This window comes from Triturus cristatus, chromosome 8 (assembly GCF_964204655.1).
Source record: "Triturus cristatus chromosome 8, aTriCri1.1, whole genome shotgun sequence".
NCBI lineage: Eukaryota > Metazoa > Chordata > Amphibia > Caudata > Salamandridae > Triturus > Triturus cristatus.
In genome coordinates this window covers 736437032-736452893 of record NC_140591.1, presented here as the reverse complement: position 1 = coordinate 736452893, position 15862 = coordinate 736437032, and the positions used below count along the sequence as shown (strand labels likewise).

The window sequence follows — 15862 nt, the reverse complement described above, 5'->3', positions numbered from 1 at the left end:
CGAGCCCTCAAAATCCTCTTACCTCTCAAAAGCTAATACCGGCTCTAAGCCCGCAATGAAGATCATGCTGGTATCTTTATGATGCTTGGTCTGTGAATACGCATGAAAGTCAGTCTCAACTTACCCTTTCTCAAACGATAGCACTATCATTTACAAGTGTCTCCTTTTATTCCGTCCCAGCTTTGGACACGTCTTACAGGAAGTCAGCCCTTATTTATATATTTCTGCAGTGGCTGAAGCTTAATGAGAAAGAGTAACAAGTTGTTCATAACAACATAAGAAACACATTGTGCATTTTCTCTCAAATACTCCTTCACTTTGTGCCAAAAAAAATACCAAGGTGAATACCTAGGCCACAGATTCAAGCTAAAGATCTTCCTGCTGAATGCAAGGCGCAATAAAAACTGCATATCGCTGGACTAAAGCATTCCTTGCATAGCCTCTAACATCATAACATAACTGAGCTGCTAGCAGCAAGCTAACCAATACCTTTCTGAAATGAGAATGACATGTGCTTATCTGCTCAATCAGTGCTCAATCAGGCTCGATCAGGCGAGATTTAGAAAAGGTGGAAAGGGTCCAAGTGGATGCCCCTTCCTTTTTAGGGTGGGTCCTGCTGACTATCATAGGATTGCTTGTAAAAGTGGCCAGGGTCAGAGGAAAAGCTGCCAACACTTCTTAGCATTCTCTATAGATGCAGCCATTTTCTGTGACTGTAATTTCGGCCTTTTCCCAGAAGTCTCTATTCTGCCTATGCAAATTAACAAAAGCAGTGCTTATTCCTCACTTGCTCAAATGTCCTTCCTGTCCAGAAAGCTCTGATTAAGCATGCTTATTTTCTTTTTCTGGGATATTTTAAATTGTTTCCCTGTCCAGTCTGTGGCAGTAGAAAGCTGCTTATGATGCCAGGTTTTGATGAATCCCCAAGGTACAAGTACAGAGGAATATATCAGTCTCTAGGATATGGAACTTTTAGCTAACACATCACAATATGTGATGCTTGCCAAGAAAACACTACATTCTGGAGCGCTGATGATCAGAACATTCTGCTCCTGAAGGATAGAAAAGACAGCTTGATTGAAATAAAGTCTGTTTATATTGACGCTCTCTCTCTCCCTATATATACATACATGCGTACACACACACACACAGGTATGTCATGCATTTCTTCAGATTTGTTTCAACCATTTACCATTTATTGGAGAATCCCTACTTTTCAAGTGACTGCAAATGAAGTCATCTCTGGCACTTTTTGTGCAAAGTAAGAGACACACATGACACCTTTTTATAAAAGTCATCGGTTTCTTTGTTACTGTGTACTTTCAAAGCATGGGGCTTTCACACGTCAGGTAAACCTGATTACCACTACACAACAAAAGCAGATGCAGCTTTCTTATCTATGTCGTGATAGAACAGTTGTGAATTGAGTAGAAGAAGGGCCCTGATGTGATACTTATTACATGCAGCCTGTAAGATAGTCAAACATGCAGGCTAGGAAGGAAGATGCAAATATCAATGTATTAGAAAAACACCTAAAGGCGAGTGATATGCTTTCATTCATGCATGGCTAGGAAAAATCGCCATACTGTTGCAAACATTCTTACACCACCAACTGGAAATAAATGATTCTGACATTAAACGTAAAGGTGACAATGCATTTGTATCATCACCTTGAGAAGGATCATCTTGGAATTGAGCCGAGGGCCTCTGCACTCAAAGCCAGAAACACTCCACTAAAATAAGATTCCTGTTGGTGCCAACAATTCTCCATGTTAATGCTTGTTCTAGGTGAGCAGTGAACCGATTGCAGGGCTCTTTTGAAAGCAAGGTCTGAGAACCAACAGATACATCCACACGCCGATTACTTTAGTGTTTTGAGAGAATTCCCTTTCTTGGAACGAGATTGCATGAAATAATCTTCAGGGCTTGGACAATTCCATGGCAAAACGGCACCTATCAACATTGTAGCCAACACAATATAACAACTGTTTCTGCCCGGTTTCGAACCGGGGACCTTTCGCGTGTGAGGCGAACGTGATAACCACTACACTACAGAAACAGATACCTACAGTTGATTTTTCTGTAATGAAACTGCTCCGAACTGGCTATTCCATGGGCCTCTGGCTTTAGATTTCTTTCATGCAACCTGCCCGACATCCCTAGCTGAACGCTCGTACATGCCATGCAAGACCAGATGTTTGGTATTAGCTCAGACTGGGCAGGGCTGAAGCATGAGACTCTAGCAAAGAATTATCCACTACTGCAAAGAAAAAATTGATGTTGGTTTTGAAACGCAAACTTCAAAACAACTTGAAAAGAGTACCAAGAAAAGGGCTCGTCCGGGATTTGAACCCGGGACCTCTCGCACCCAAAGCGAGAATCATACCCCTAGACCAACGAGCCCTCAAAATCCTCTTACCTCTCAAAAGCTAATACCGGCTCTAAGCCCGCAATGAAGATCATGCTGGTATCTTTATGATGCTTGGTCTGTGAATACGCATGAAAGTCAGTCTCAACTTACCCTTTCTCAAACGATAGCACTATCATTTACAAGTGTCTCCTTTTATTCCGTCCCAGCTTTGGACACGTCTTACAGGAAGTCAGCCCTTATTTATATATTTCTGCAGTGGCTGAAGCTTAATGAGAAAGAGTAACAAGTTGTTCATAACAACATAAGAAACACATTGTGCATTTTCTCTCAAATACTCCTTCACTTTGTGCCAAAAGAAATACCAAGGTGAATACCTAGGCCACAGATTCAAGCTAAAGATCTTCCTGCTGAATGCAAGGCGCAATAAAAACTGCATATCGCTGGACTAAAGCATTCCTTGCACAGCCTCTAACATCATAACATAACTGAGCTGCTAGCAGCAAGCTAACCAATACCTTTCTGAAATGAGAATGACATGTGCTTATCTGCTCAATCAGTGCTCAATCAGGCTCGATCAGGCGAGATTTAGAAAAGGTGGAAAGGGTCCAAGTGGATGCCCCTTCCTTTTTAGGGTGGGTCCTGCTCACTATCATAGGATTGCTTGTAAAAGTGGCCAGGGTCAGAGGAAAAGCTGCCAACACTTCTTAGCGTTCTCTATAGATGCAGCCATTTTCTGTGACTGTAATTTCGGCCTTTTCCCAGAAGTCTCTATTCTGCCTATGCAAATTAACAAAAGCAGTGCTTATTCCTCACTTGCTCAAATGTCCTTCCTGTCCAGAAAGCTCTGATTAAGCATGCTTATTTTCTTTTTCTGGGATATTTTAAATTGTTTCGCTGTCCAGTCTGTGGCAGTAGAAAGCTGCTTATGATGCCAGGTTTTGATGAATCCCCAAGGTACAAGTACAGAGGAATATATCAGTCTCTAGGATATGGAACTTTTAGCTAACACATCACAATATGTGATGCTTGCCAAGAAAACACTACATTCTGGAGCGCTGATGATCAGAACATTCTGCTCCTGAAGGATAGAAAAGACAGCTTGATTGAAATAAAGTCTGTTTATATTGACGCTCTCTCTCTCCCTATATATACATACATGCGTACACACACACACACAGGTATGTCATGCATTTCTTCAGATTTGTTTCAACCATTTACCATTTATTGGAGAATCCCTACTTTTCAAGTGACTGCAAATGAAGTCATCTCTGGCACTTTTTGTGCAAAGTAAGAGACACACATGACACCTTTTTATAAAAGTCATCGGTTTCTTTGTTACTGTGTACTTTCAAAGCATGGGGCTTTCACACGTCAGGTAAACCTGATTACCACTCCACAACAAAAGCAGATGCAGCTTTCTTATCTATGTCGTGATAGAACAGTTGTGAATTGAGTAGAAGAAGGGCCCTGATGTGATACTTATTACATGCAGCCTGTAAGATAGTCAAACATGCAGGCTAGGAAGGAAGATGCAAATATCAATGTATTAGAAAAACACCTAAAGGCGAGTGATATGCTTTCATTCATGCATGGCTAGGAAAAATCGCCATACTGTTGCAAACATTCTTACACCACCAACTGGAAATAAATGATTCTGACATTAAACGTAAAGGTGACAATGCATTTGTATCATCACCTTGAGAAGGATCATCTTGGAATTGAGCCGAGGGCCTCTGCACTCAAAGCCAGAAACACTCCACTAAAATAAGATTCCTGTTGGTGCCAACAATTCTCCATGTTAATGCTTGTTCTAGGTGAGCAGTGAACCGATTGCAGGGCTCTTTTGAAAGCAAGGTCTGAGAACCAACAGATACATCCACACGCCGATTACTTTAGTGTTTTGAGAGAATTCCCTTTCTTGGAACGAGATTGCATGAAATAATCTTCAGGGCTTGGACAATTCCATGGCAAAACGGCACCTATCAACATTGTAGCCAACACAATATAACAACTGTTTCTGCCCGGTTTCGAACCGGGGACCTTTCGCGTGTGAGGCAAACGTGATAACCACTACACTACAGAAACAGATACCTACAGTTGATTTTTCTGTAATGAAACTGCTCCGAACTGGCTATTCCATGGGCCTCTGGCTTTAGATTTCTTTCATGCAACCTGCCCGACATCCCTAGCTGAACGCTCGTACATGCCATGCAAGACCAGATGTTTGGTATTAGCTCAGACTGGGCAGGGCTGAAGCATGAGACTCTAGCAAAGAATTATCCACTACTGCAAAGAAAAAATTGATGTTGGTTTTGAAACGCAAACTTCAAAACAACTTGAAAAGAGTACCAAGAAAAGGGCTCGTCCGGGATTTGAACCCGGGACCTCTCGCACCCAAAGCGAGAATCATACCCCTAGACCAACGAGCCCTCAAAATCCTCTTACCTCTCAAAAGCTAATACCGGCTCTAAGCCCGCAATGAAGATCATGCTGGAATCTTTATGATGCTTGGTCTGTGAATACGCATGAAAGTCAGTCTCAACTTACCCTTTCTCAAACGATAGCACTATCATTTACAAGTGTCTCCTTTTATTCCGTCCCAGCTTTGGACACGTCTTACAGGAAGTCAGCCCTTATTTATATATTTCTTCAGTGGCTGAAGCTTAATGAGAAAGAGTAACAAGTTGTTCATAACAACATAAGAAACACATTGTGCATTTTCTCTCAAATACTCCTTCACTTTGTGCCAAAAGAAATACCAAGGTGAATACCTAGGCCACAGATTCAAGCTAAAGATCTTCCTGCTGAATGCAAGGCGCAATAAAAACTGCATATCGCTGGACTAAAGCATTCCTTGCATAGCCTCTAACATCATAACATAACTGAGCTGCTAGCAGCAAGCTAACCAATACCTTTCTGAAATGAGAATGACATGTGCTTATCTGCTCAATCAGTGCTCAATCAGGCGAGATTTAGAAAAGGTGGAAAGGGTCCAAGTGGATGCCCCTTCCTTTTTAGGGTGGGTCCTGCTGACTATCATAGGATTGCTTGTAAAAGTGGTCAGGGTCAGAGGAAAAGCTGCCAACACTTCTTAGCGTTCTCTATAGATGCAGCCATTTTCTGTGACTGTAATTTCGGCCTTTTCCCAGAAGTCTCTATTCTGCCTATGCAAATTAACAAAAGCAGTGCTTATTCCTCACTTGCTCAAATGTCCTTCCTGTCCAGAAAGCTCTGATTAAGCATGCTTATTTTCTTTTTCTGGGATATTTTAAATTGTTTCGCTGTCCAGTCTGTGGCAGTAGAAAGCTGCTTATGATGCCAGGTTTTGATGAATCCCCAAGGTACAAGTACAGAGGAATATATCTGTCTCTAGGATATGGAACTTTTAGCTAACACATCACAATATGTGATGCTTGCCAAGAAAACACTACATTCTGGAGCGCTGATGATCAGAACATTCTGCTCCTGAAGGATAGAAAAGACAGCTTGATTGAAATAAAGTCTGTTTATATTGACGCTCTCTCTCTCCCTATATATACATACATGCATACACACACACACACAGGTATGTCATGCATTTCTTCAGATTTGTTTCAACCATTTACCATTTATTGGAGAATCCCTACTTTTCAAGTGACTGCAAATGAAGTCATCTCTGGCACTTTTTGAGCAAAGTAAGAGACACACATGACACCTTTTTATAAAAGTCATCGGTTTCTTTGTTACTGTGTACTTTCAAAGCATGGGGCTTTCACACGTCAGGTAAACCTGATTACCACTACACAACAAAAGCAGATGCAGCTTTCTTATCTATGTCGTGATAGAACAGTTGTGAATTGAGTAGAAGAAGGGCCCTGATGTGATACTTATTACATGCAGCCTGTAAGATAGTCAAACATGCAGGCTAGGAAGGAAGATGCAAATATCAATGTATTAGAAAAACACCTAAAGGCGAGTGATATGCTTTCATTCATGCATGGCTAGGAAAAATCGCCATACTGTTGCAAACATTCTTACACCACCAACTGGAAATAAATGATTCTGACATTAAACGTAAAGGTGACAATGCATTTGTATCATCACCTTGAGAAGGATCATCTTGGAATTGAGCCGAGGGCCTCTGCACTCAAAGCCAGAAACACTCCACTAAAATAAGATTCCTGTTGGTGCCAACAATTCTCCATGTTAATGCTTGTTCTAGGTGAGCAGTGAACCGATTGCAGGGCTCTTTTGAAAGCAAGGTCTGAGAACCAACAGATACATCCACACGCCGATTACTTTAGTGTTTTGAGAGAATTCCCTTTCTTGGAACGAGATTGCATGAAATAATCTTCAGGGCTTGGACAATTCCATGGCAAAACGGCACCTATCAACATTGTAGCCAACACAATATAACAACTGTTTCTGCCCGGTTTCGAACCGGGGACCTTTCGCGTGTGAGGCGAACGTGATAACCACTACACTACAGAAACAGATACCTACAGTTGATTTTTCTGTAATGAAACTGCTCCGAACTGGCTATTCCATGGGCCTCTGGCTTTAGATTTCTTTCATGCAACCTGCCGGACATCCCTAGCTGAACGCTCGTACATGCCATGCAAGACCAGATGTTTGGTATTAGCTCAGATTGGGCAGGGCTGAAGCATGAGACTCTAGCAAAGAATTATCCACTACTGCAAAGAAAAAATTGATGTTGGTTTTGAAACGCAAACTTCAAAACAACTTGAAAAGAGTACCAAGAAAAGGGCTCGTCCGGGATTTGAACCCGGGACCTCTCGCACCCAAAGCGAGAATCATACCCCTAGACCAACGAGCCCTCAAAATCCTCTTACCGCTCAAAAGCTAATACCGGCTCTAAGCCCGCAATGAAGATCATGCTGGTATCTTTATGATGCTTGGTCTGTGAATACGCATGAAAGTCAGTCTCAACTTACCCTTTCTCAAACGATAGCACTATCATTTACAAGTGTCTCCTTTTATTCCGTCCCAGCTTTGGACACGTCTTACAGGAAGTCAGCCCTTAATTATATATTTCTGCAGTGGCTGAAGCTTAATGAGAAAGAGTAACAAGTTGTTCATAATAACATAAGAAACACATTGTGCATTTTCTCTCAAATACTCCTTCACTTTGTGCCAAAAGAAATACCAAGGTGAATACCTAGGCCACAGATTCAAGCTAAAGATCTTCCTGGTGAAGGCAAGGCGCAATAAAAACTGCATATCGCTGGACTAAAGCATTCCTTGCATAGCCTCTAACATCATAACATAACTGAGCTGCTAGCAGCAAGCTAACCAATACCTTTCTGAAATGAGAATGACATGTGCTTATCTGCTCAATCAGTGCTCAATCAGGCGAGATTTAGAAAAGGTGGAAAGGGTCCAAGTGGATGCCCCTTCCTTTTTAGGGTGGGTCCTGCTGACTATCATAGGATTGCTTGTAAAAGTGGTCAGGGTCAGAGGAAAAGCTGCCAACACTTCTTAGCGTTCTCTATAGATGCAGCCATTTTCTGTGACTGTAATTTCGGCCTTTTCCCAGAAGTCTCTATTCTGCCTATGCAAATTAACAAAAGCAGTGCTTATTCCTCACTTGCTCAAAGGTCCTTCCTGTCCAGAAAGCTCTGATTAAGCATGCTTATTTTCTTTTTCTGGGATATTTTAAATTGTTTCGCTGTCCAGTCTGTGGCAGTAGAAAGCTGCTTATGATGCCAGGTTTTGATGAATCCCCAAGGTACAAGTACAGAGGAATATATCAGTCTCTAGGATATGGAACTTTTAGCTAACACATCACAATATGTGATGCTTGCCAAGAAAACACTACATTCTGGAGCGCTGATGATCAGAACATTCTGCTCCTGAAGGATAGAAAAGACAGCTTGATTGAAATAAAGTCTGTTTATATTGACGCTCTCTCTCTCCCTATATATACATACATGCGTACACACACACACACAGGTATGTCATGCATTTCTTCAGATTTGTTTCAACCATTTACCATTTATTGGAGAATCCCTACTTTTCAAGTGACTGCAAATGAAGTCATCTCTGGCACTTTTTGTGCAAAGTAAGAGACACACATGACACCTTTTTATAAAAGTCATCGGTTTCTTTGTTACTGTGTACTTTCAAAGCGTGGGGCTTTCACACGTCAGGTAAACCTGATTACCACTACACAACAAAAGCAGATGCAGCTTTCTTATCTATGTCGTGATAGAACAGTTGTGAATTGAGTAGAAGAAGGGCCCTGATGTGATACTTATTACATGCAGCCTGTAAGATAGTCAAACATGCAGGCTAGGAAGGAAGATGCAAATATCAATGTATTAGAAAAACACCTAAAGGCGAGTGATATGCTTTCATTCATGCATGGCTAGGAAAAATCGCCATACTGTTGCAAACATTCTTACACCACCAACTGGAAATAAATGATTCTGACATTAAACGTAAAGGTGACAATGCATTTGTATCATCACCTTGAGAAGGATCATCTTGGAATTGAGCCGAGGGCCTCTGCACTCAAAGCCAGAAACACTCCACTAAAATAAGATTCCTGTTGGTGCCAACAATTCTCCATGTTAATGCTTGTTCTAGGTGAGCAGTGAACCGATTGCAGGGCTCTTTTGAAAGCAAGGTCTGAGAACCAACAGATACATCCACACGCTGATTACTTTAGTGTTTTGAGAGAATTCCCTTTCTTGGAACGAGATTGCATGAAATAATCTTCAGGGCTTGGACAATTCCATGGCAAAACGGCACCTATCAACATTGTAGCCAACACAATATAACAACTGTTTCTGCCCGGTTTCGAACCGGGGACCTTTCGCGTGTGAGGCGAACGTGATAACCACTACACTACAGAAACAGATACCTACAGTTGATTTTTCTGTAATGAAACTGCTCCGAACTGGCTATTCCATGGGCCTCTGGCTTTAGATTTCTTTCATGCAACCTGCCCGACATCCCTAGCTGAACGCTCGTACATGCCATGCAAGACCAGATGTTTGGTATTAGCTCAGACTGGGCAGGGCTGAAGCATGAGACTCTAGCAAAGAATTATCCACTACTGCAAAGAAAAAATTGATGTTGGTTTTGAAACGCAAACTTCAAAACAACTTGAAAAGAGTACCAAGAAAAGGGCTCGTCGGGGATTTGAACCCGGGACCTCTTGCACCCAAAGTGAGAATCATACCCCTAGACCAACGAGCCCTCAAAATCCTCTTACCTCTCAAAAGCTAATAACGGCTCTAAGCCCGCAATGAAGATCATGCTGGTATCTTTATCATGCTTGGTCTGTGAATACGCATGAAAGTCAGTCTCAACTTACCCTTTCTCAAACGATAGCACTATCATTTACAAGTGTCTCCTTTTATTCCGTCCCAGCTTTGGACACGTCTTACAGGAAGTCAGCCCTTATTTATATATTTCTGCAGTGGCTGAAGCTTAATGAGAAAGAGTAACAAGTTGTTCATAACAGCATAAGAAACACATTGTGCATTTTCTCTCAAATACTCCTTCACTTTGTGCCAAAAGAAATACCAAGGTGAATACCTAGGCCACAGATTCAAGCTAAAGATCTTCCTGCTGAATGCAAGGCGCAATAAAAACTGCATATCGCTGGACTAAAGCATTCCTTGCATAGCCTCTAACATCATAACATAACTGAGCTGCTAGCAGCAAGCTAACCAATACCTTTCTGAAATGAGAATGACATGTGCTTATCTGCTCAATCAGTGCTCAATTGGCTCGATCAGGCGAGATTTAGAAAAGGTGGAAAGGGTCCAAGTGGATGCCCCTTCCTTTTTAGGGTGGGTCCTGCTGACTATCATAGGATTGCTTGTAAAAGTGGCCAGGGTCAGAGGAAAAGCTGCCAACACTTCTTAGCGTTCTCTATAGATGCAGCCATTTTCTGTGACTGTAATTTCGGCCTTTTCCCAGAAATCTCTATTCTGCCTATGCAAATTAACAAAAGCAGTGCTTATTCCTCACTTGCTCAAATGTCCTTCCTGTCCAGAAAGCTCTGATTAAGCATGCTTATTTTCTTTTTCTGGGATATTTTAAATTGTTTCGCTGTCCAGTCTGTGGCAGTAGAAAGCTGCTTATGATGCCAGGTTTTGATGAATCCCCAAGGTACAAGTACAGAGGAATATATCAGTCTCTAGGATATGGAACTTTTAGCTAACACATCACAATATGTGATGCTTGCCAAGAAAACACTACATTCTGGAGCGCTGATGATCAGAACATTCTGCTCCTGAAGGATAGAAAAGACAGCTTGATTGAAATAAAGTCTGTTTATATTGACGCTCTCTCTCTCCCTATATATACATACATGCGTACACACACACACACACAGGTATGTCATGCATTTCTTCAGATTTGTTTCAACCATTTACCATTTATTGGAGAATCCCTACTTTTCAAGTGACTGCAAATGAAGTCATCTCTGGCACTTTTTGTGCAAAGTAAGAGACACACATGACACCTTTTTATAAAAGTCATCGGTTTCTTTGTTACTGTGTACTTTCAAAGCATGGGGCTTTCACACGTCAGGTAAACCTGATTACCACTACACAACAAAAGCAGATGCAGCTTTCTTATCTATGTCGTGATAGAACAGTTGTGAATTGAGTAGAAGAAGGGCCCTGATGTGATACTTATTACATGCAGCCTGTAAGATAGTCAAACATGCAGGCTAAGAAGGAAGATGCAAATATCAATGTATTAGAAAAACACCTAAAGGCGAGTGATATGCTTTCATTCATGCATGGCTAGGAAAAATCGCCATACTGTTGCAAACATTCTTACACCACCAACTGGAAATAAATGATTCTGACATTAAACGTAAAGGTGACAATGCATTTGTATCATCACCTTGAGAAGGATCATCTTGGAATTGAGCCGAGGGCCTCTGCACTCAAAGCCAGAAACACTCCACTAAAATAAGATTCCTGTTGGTGCCAACAATTCTCCATGTTAATGCTTGTTCTAGGTGAGCAGTGAACCGATTGCAGGGCTCTTTTGAAAGCAAGGTCTGAGAACCAACAGATACATCCACACGCCGATTACTTTAGTGTTTTGAGAGAATTCCCTTTCTTGGAACGAGATTGCATGAAATAATCTTCAGGGCTTGGACAATTCCATGGCAAAACGGCACCTATCAACATTGTAGCCAACACAATATAACAACTGTTTCTGCCCGGTTTCGAACCGGGGACCTTTCGCGTGTGAGGCGAACGTGATAACCACTACACTACAGAAACAGATACCTACAGTTGATTTTTCTGTAATGAAACTGCTCCGAACTGGCTATTCCATGGGCCTCTGGCTTTAGATTTCTTTCATGCAACCTGCCCGACATCCCTAGCTGAACGCTCGTACATGCCATGCAAGACCAGATGTTTGGTATTAGCTCAGACTGGGCAGGGCTGAAGCATGAGACTCTAGCAAAGAATTATCCACTACTGCAAAGAAAAAATTGATGTTGGTTTTGAAACGCAAACTTCAAAACAACTTGAAAAGAGTACCAAGAAAAGGGCTCGTCCGGGATTTGAACCCGGGACCTCTCGCACCCAAAGCGAGAATCATACACATAGACCAACGAGCCCTCAAAATCCTCTTACCTCTCAAAAGCTAATACCGGCTCTAAGCCCGCAATGAAGATCATGCTGGTATCTTTATGATGCTTGGTCTGTGAATACGCATGAAAGTCAGTCTCAACTTACCCTTTCTCAAACGATAGCACTATCATTTACAAGTGTCTCCTTTTATTCCGTCCCAGCTTTGGACACGTCTTACAGGAAGTCAGCCCTTAATTATATATTTCTGCAGTGGCTGAAGCTTAATGAGAAAGAGTAACAAGTTGTTCATAATAACATAAGAAACACATTGTGCATTTTCTCTCAAATACTCCTTCACTTTGTGCCAAAAGAAATACCAAGGTGAATACCTAGGCCACAGATTCAAGCTAAAGATCTTCCTGGTGAAGGCAAGGCGCAATAAAAACTGCATATCGCTGGACTAAAGCATTCCTTGCATAGCCTCTAACATCATAACATAACTGAGCTGCTAGCAGCAAGCTAACCAATACCTTTCTGAAATGAGAATGACATGTGCTTATCTGCTCAATCAGTGCTCAATCAGGCGAGATTTAGAAAAGGTGGAAAGGGTCCAAGTGGATGCCCCTTCCTTTTTAGGGTGGGTCCTGCTGACTATCATAGGATTGCTTGTAAAAGTGGTCAGGGTCAGAGGAAAAGCTGCCAACACTTCTTAGCGTTCTCTATAGATGCAGCCATTTTCTGTGACTGTAATTTCGGCCTTTTCCCAGAAGTCTCTATTCTGCCTATGCAAATTAACAAAAGCAGTGCTTATTCCTCACTTGCTCAAAGGTCCTTCCTGTCCAGAAAGCTCTGATTAAGCATGCTTATTTTCTTTTTCTGGGATATTTTAAATTGTTTCGCTGTCCAGTCTGTGGCAGTAGAAAGCTGCTTATGATGCCAGGTTTTGATGAATCCCCAAGGTACAAGTACAGAGGAATATATCAGTCTCTAGGATATGGAACTTTTAGCTAACACATCACAATATGTGATGCTTGCCAAGAAAACACTACATTCTGGAGCGCTGATGATCAGAACATTCTGCTCCTGAAGGATAGAAAAGACAGCTTGATTGAAATAAAGTCTGTTTATATTGACGCTCTCTCTCTCCCTATATATACATACATGCGTACACACACACACACAGGTATGTCATGCATTTCTTCAGATTTGTTTCAACCATTTACCATTTATTGGAGAATCCCTACTTTTCAAGTGACTGCAAATGAAGTCATCTCTGGCACTTTTTGTGCAAAGTAAGAGACACACATGACACCTTTTTATAAAAGTCATCGGTTTCTTTGTTACTGTGTACTTTCAAAGCGTGGGGCTTTCACACGTCAGGTAAACCTGATTACCACTACACAACAAAAGCAGATGCAGCTTTCTTATCTATGTCGTGATAGAACAGTTGTGAATTGAGTAGAAGAAGGGCCCTGATGTGATACTTATTACATGCAGCCTGTAAGATAGTCAAACATGCAGGCTAGGAAGGAAGATGCAAATATCAATGTATTAGAAAAACACCTAAAGGCGAGTGATATGCTTTCATTCATGCATGGCTAGGAAAAATCGCCATACTGTTGCAAACATTCTTACACCACCAACTGGAAATAAATGATTCTGACATTAAACGTAAAGGTGACAATGCATTTGTATCATCACCTTGAGAAGGATCATCTTGGAATTGAGCCGAGGGCCTCTGCACTCAAAGCCAGAAACACTCCACTAAAATAAGATTCCTGTTGGTGCCAACAATTCTCCATGTTAATGCTTGTTCTAGGTGAGCAGTGAACCGATTGCAGGGCTCTTTTGAAAGCAAGGTCTGAGAACCAACAGATACATCCACACGCTGATTACTTTAGTGTTTTGAGAGAATTCCCTTTCTTGGAACGAGATTGCATGAAATAATCTTCAGGGCTTGGACAATTCCATGGCAAAACGGCACCTATCAACATTGTAGCCAACACAATATAACAACTGTTTCTGCCCGGTTTCGAACCGGGGACCTTTCGCGTGTGAGGCGAACGTGATAACCACTACACTACAGAAACAGATACCTACAGTTGATTTTTCTGTAATGAAACTGCTCCGAACTGGCTATTCCATGGGCCTCTGGCTTTAGATTTCTTTCATGCAACCTGCCCGACATCCCTAGCTGAACGCTCGTACATGCCATGCAAGACCAGATGTTTGGTATTAGCTCAGACTGGGCAGGGCTGAAGCATGAGACTCTAGCAAAGAATTATCCACTACTGCAAAGAAAAAATTGATGTTGGTTTTGAAACGCAAACTTCAAAACAACTTGAAAAGAGTACCAAGAAAAGGGCTCGTCGGGGATTTGAACCCGGGACCTCTTGCACCCAAAGTGAGAATCATACCCCTAGACCAACGAGCCCTCAAAATCCTCTTACCTCTCAAAAGCTAATAACGGCTCTAAGCCCGCAATGAAGATCATGCTGGTATCTTTATGATGCTTGGTCTGTGAATACGCATGAAAGTCAGTCTCAACTTACCCTTTCTCAAACGATAGCACTATCATTTACAAGTGTCTCCTTTTATTCCGTCCCAGCTTTGGACACGTCTTACAGGAAGTCAGCCCTTATTTATATATTTCTGCAGTGGCTGAAGCTTAATGAGAAAGAGTAACAAGTTGTTCATAACAGCATAAGAAACACATTGTGCATTTTCTCTCAAATACTCCTTCACTTTGTGCCAAAAGAAATACCAAGGTGAATACCTAGGCCACAGATTCAAGCTAAAGATCTTCCTGCTGAATGCAAGGCGCAATAAAAACTGCATATCGCTGGACTAAAGCATTCCTTGCATAGCCTCTAACATCATAACATAACTGAGCTGCTAGCAGCAAGCTAACCAATACCTTTCTGAAATGAGAATGACATGTGCTTATCTGCTCAATCAGTGCTCAATTGGCTCGATCAGGCGAGATTTAGAAAAGGTGGAAAGGGTCCAAGTGGATGCCCCTTCCTTTTTAGGGTGGGTCCTGCTGACTATCATAGGATTGCTTGTAAAAGTGGCCAGGGTCAGAGGAAAAGCTGCCAACACTTCTTAGCGTTCTCTATAGATGCAGCCATTTTCTGTGACTGTAATTTCGGCCTTTTCCCAGAAATCTCTATTCTGCCTATGCAAATTAACAAAAGCAGTGCTTATTCCTCACTTGCTCAAATGTCCTTCCTGTCCAGAAAGCTCTGATTAAGCATGCTTATTTTCTTTTTCTGGGATATTTTAAATTGTTTCGCTGTCCAGTCTGTGGCAGTAGAAAGCTGCTTATGATGCCAGGTTTTGATGAATCCCCAAGGTACAAGTACAGAGGAATATATCAGTCTCTAGGATATGGAACTTTTAGCTAACACATCACAATATGTGATGCTTGCCAAGAAAACACTACATTCTGGAGCGCTGATGATCAGAACATTCTGCTCCTGAAGGATAGAAAAGACAGCTTGATTGAAATAAAGTCTGTTTATATTGACGCTCTCTCTCTCCCTATATATACATACATGCGTACACACACACACACAGGTATGTCATGCATTTCTTCAGATTTGTTTCAACCATTTACCATTTATTGGAGAATCCCTACTTTTCAAGTGACTGCAAATGAAGTCATCTCTGGCACTTTTTGTGCAAAGTAAGAGACACACATGACACCTTTTTATAAAAGTCATCGGTTTCTTTGTTACTGTGTACTTTCAAAGCATGGGGCTTTCACACGTCAGGTAAACCTGATTACCACTACACAACAAAAGCAGATGCAGCTTTCTTATCTATGTCGTGATAGAACAGTTGTGAATTGAGTAGAAGAAGGGCCCTGATGTGATACTTATTACATGCAGCCTGTAAGATAGTCAAACATGCAGGCTAAGAAGGAAGATGCAAA

The 15862-nt window shown here is 41.6% G+C and overlaps 9 non-coding genes across 9 annotated transcripts; all 9 read right to left on the bottom strand.

Annotated features, from left to right (window-relative positions):
• Positions 1 to 1986: 1986 nt before the first annotated feature.
• TRNAV-CAC (transfer RNA valine (anticodon CAC)) lies at positions 1987 to 2059 on the bottom strand. Its single transcript has one exon. It is a non-coding gene; the product is annotated as a tRNA-Val (tRNA).
• Positions 2060 to 2331: 272 nt separating this feature from the next.
• TRNAP-UGG (transfer RNA proline (anticodon UGG)) lies at positions 2332 to 2403 on the bottom strand. The gene has a single exon. It is a non-coding gene; the product is annotated as a tRNA-Pro (tRNA).
• A 1980-nt stretch (positions 2404 to 4383) lies between these two features.
• TRNAV-CAC (transfer RNA valine (anticodon CAC)) lies at positions 4384 to 4456 on the bottom strand. Its single transcript has one exon. It is a non-coding gene; the product is annotated as a tRNA-Val (tRNA).
• Positions 4457 to 4728: 272 nt separating this feature from the next.
• Positions 4729 to 4800, bottom strand: TRNAP-UGG (transfer RNA proline (anticodon UGG)). Its single transcript has one exon. It is a non-coding gene; the product is annotated as a tRNA-Pro (tRNA).
• A 1970-nt stretch (positions 4801 to 6770) lies between these two features.
• TRNAV-CAC (transfer RNA valine (anticodon CAC)) lies at positions 6771 to 6843 on the bottom strand. The gene has a single exon. It is a non-coding gene; the product is annotated as a tRNA-Val (tRNA).
• A 272-nt stretch (positions 6844 to 7115) lies between these two features.
• Positions 7116 to 7187, bottom strand: TRNAP-UGG (transfer RNA proline (anticodon UGG)). The gene has a single exon. It is a non-coding gene; the product is annotated as a tRNA-Pro (tRNA).
• Positions 7188 to 9157: 1970 nt separating this feature from the next.
• Positions 9158 to 9230, bottom strand: TRNAV-CAC (transfer RNA valine (anticodon CAC)). Its single transcript has one exon. It is a non-coding gene; the product is annotated as a tRNA-Val (tRNA).
• Positions 9231 to 11555: 2325 nt separating this feature from the next.
• On the bottom strand, positions 11556 to 11628 carry TRNAV-CAC (transfer RNA valine (anticodon CAC)). Its single transcript has one exon. It is a non-coding gene; the product is annotated as a tRNA-Val (tRNA).
• Positions 11629 to 13942: 2314 nt separating this feature from the next.
• Positions 13943 to 14015, bottom strand: TRNAV-CAC (transfer RNA valine (anticodon CAC)). Its single transcript has one exon. It is a non-coding gene; the product is annotated as a tRNA-Val (tRNA).
• Positions 14016 to 15862: the final 1847 nt, after the last annotated feature.